The following is a 2,931-nucleotide window of genomic DNA, read 5'->3' on the forward strand; positions in this document are numbered from 1 at the left end:
GCTCTCTACGTGGTCACCCTGAAGTGCGCGTTGGTTCAGGGCTTGTACTTGTATGACATCGGGAACCGTCATAAACTTGTAAGCGTGTTATTGAAATTAGGGGCTTAATGACTTTGGAGAAATGGCCAAGTACGTGTAATTGGAGGCCACTGCTCATGCTGCAATAAGGTGAGATTAACTCAAGTTTACAAATGTTCCAAGATACCACCACTGTGACCGATTATATGGGTGCATGAACGTCAAACTCTGAAGGCAAGGATGAAAAATTAAAGCACAGGCGCCAAAACAAGTCTAATTGAACTAATGGCAAGGAAGCTTAAAAGTCCCACAATGTTACTGCGAGAAACATTCAGCAAGACAACTAAACATGATACAGTGGTTGCCACATTCTACGAGGTCACATTCAACGAGAAGTCGGCTCCAACACGGCAATCCTTAATCCCTGATTTTTTCCTCTATATTTATTTCTTTGTAAATGTACGTGAGCTCTAACGAGGTAGCAAACAGACCAAATTCGCTTTCAACGAGGTCGCGATAACCAAATAAAAGCAATTAGCTGCCCCAAAAGCGAAGGATGTTTCTCCTTTCTCTCCATCTCATGCGAAGCACAAGGCCCATCCTCGATTCCTAACAAATTGTATTGTTAGATCTAGGCCTAGGATGCCTCCTAATATCGGCCCCAAAGCCAAGAGGATGGGCAAGGGTTAGCCTACGGTAAGGATGGGAGGGGGTAGGTGGGACTGCGATGCGGGATGTGTGCAACTGGATGAACTCTGGATGGGTAGGTCTAGATCTAGTCCTTCATTTTTTTTAAATTTCCTTTTCTTCCCCTGATCAGAAAATTCAAGCTCCAGGCTTGACTTTATGTAGATATAGGCCTAGATGTGAGAGGGTATGTTTCCACACGAGTAGTGTTCTGGAAAAAAAAATATATTTCAAAATGCAGAAATCATCAGAACACAGCTCAAACACGCGCACACTGATGCTGTTTGAGATTTCCCTCATCAGGGTGAACAACTGTCTTAATTACTGGTATATCTATCTTTCTTCCATATATACTCATACACTCTTTTTCTCTTCGCCTCTCTTTTCTTAATGCTCTCTTTTGGAAAATTGTGTAACCAGCTATGTCTTCTTCTTTCTTCCCAGCTCTTTCAGTTCACGTGTGTATTCTCTCCCCCTCCCCTCTGTCCCGTTGCTATGGTCAATGTCGCCTCCCCTATCTTACTTCTATCTTTACTCCCGAATCTATCTACCATCCACCCATCCATCCATCCATTTATCTATTTATTTATCTATCTTTGCGTGTGTATGTGTGTGTGTGTGTATGTGTGTGTGTGTGTGTGTGTGTGTGTGTGTGTGTGTGTGTGTGTGTGTGTACATTGATTAAAATGACATTCTTGTGTGTGATCAGAACTCACCCACACACAAATGTAAATTTATATAAACACCCCCCCCCCCTCTGGAAACAAACAATAACAACAACAACAAAAGCATAAGTAACCCAAACATAAAACAAAACAACGAATTATTACATGTATCAATAAATAAATACGCATCGATCAACCATCAAACTGTCAGTTCTTAATACTATTTTGTTGATGTGAATGACACTTTCGCCCCTCAGTCTGTTAGCTTTTCTTTCGGTTAGACCAGTGCTTGCCAAACTGTACGACATAGGTCATGCCCACAAATGGGGTCTTTTGGTAATTTCGGCATTATTTTATGCCATGCTTGGAAAAACTTGTTGGTGGGAGAATTTTAGTTTCTTAAAGGTGGCAAAAGTTGGCGCTGGCTGTTACAAAAAGTTAACAAACACAAAAGCAAGAACAGAGCCATTGAGCAAGACTGTCAGTCGTGCTTCTAAAACAGCAACACGCTAGACCAAGATCCTTTGCACTAGAGACTTCTGGGTAAAAACTGAACGACGCGGACACGCCATTTCTGATAGACGCCATCTTGTTGTGTGCGGACATTTTGCTTGTTCTCTCTGACATTTTGGTGTTTGACGGCTAGTTGCGCTGTGACAGTCGATAGAAAGTTTACACAAGTGTTGCTTTGAGGTACAGTTCACACCAGTGTTGCTTTGCTGTTTTTTCCTGTCGTTTACAAGCTTCAGTCGAGTCAACAGTCCGGTGTCTTCGCTGACCGAGGTTCTACTACTCTGGTAAGTAAAATTTAACATTTTGTTACTAGATTTTGTCTGAGATGGCTTTTTACGAGTTCATGTTCCATTATTTCTTTGTTCATATGACTGCAACTTTGATATTTTATATATAAATAGTTATTTTATGTCAATTTTCTATCGCTTTATTCCATTGTGAACACAGTTCTCTGATACACACCCTGCCTTATCTTTCTCTGGGTCACACAGGCTGCCAAGCCTCGTAACCTGTCTCTCTTTCTTTCTCTAATCCCTCTCCCCATATTCTTTCTCCCCCCCCTCTCTCTCTCTCTCTCTTTCTCTCTCTTACACACACACAAACACACGTACTATTCTGTCTTTGTCTCTTCTCTCTGTCTCTCTCTTTCTCGCCATATCCCCCCCTCTCTTCCCTCTGTCTCTCGTTCTCTCTCTCTCTCTCTCTCTCTCTCTCTCTCTCTCTCTCTCTCTCTCTCTCTCTCTCTCTCTCTCTCTCTCTCTCTCTCTCTCTCTCTCTCTCTCTCTCTCTCTCTCTCTCTCTCTCTCTCTCTCTCTCTCTCTCTCTCTCTGGATTTGATCTTTATGAAAGACATTAAGGGTCTACATTGAATAATTTACTTGTAGATTTGGAAATGTCTCTCTTTTATCGTGTTAAGATCAGGCACATAATTTAAGTTCTGTCAAATTTACTAAGGCCTTTAACAAAGAAATGTTCAATTGTCTAGGTTGCCTTTGACATTGATTCTCATAACCAGTAATAACCCAAACAAAGACATTGACACCCATAC

Source organism: Aplysia californica, unplaced genomic scaffold (genome assembly GCF_000002075.1).
Source record: "Aplysia californica isolate F4 #8 unplaced genomic scaffold, AplCal3.0 scaffold00111, whole genome shotgun sequence".
Taxonomy (NCBI): domain Eukaryota; kingdom Metazoa; phylum Mollusca; class Gastropoda; order Aplysiida; family Aplysiidae; genus Aplysia; species Aplysia californica.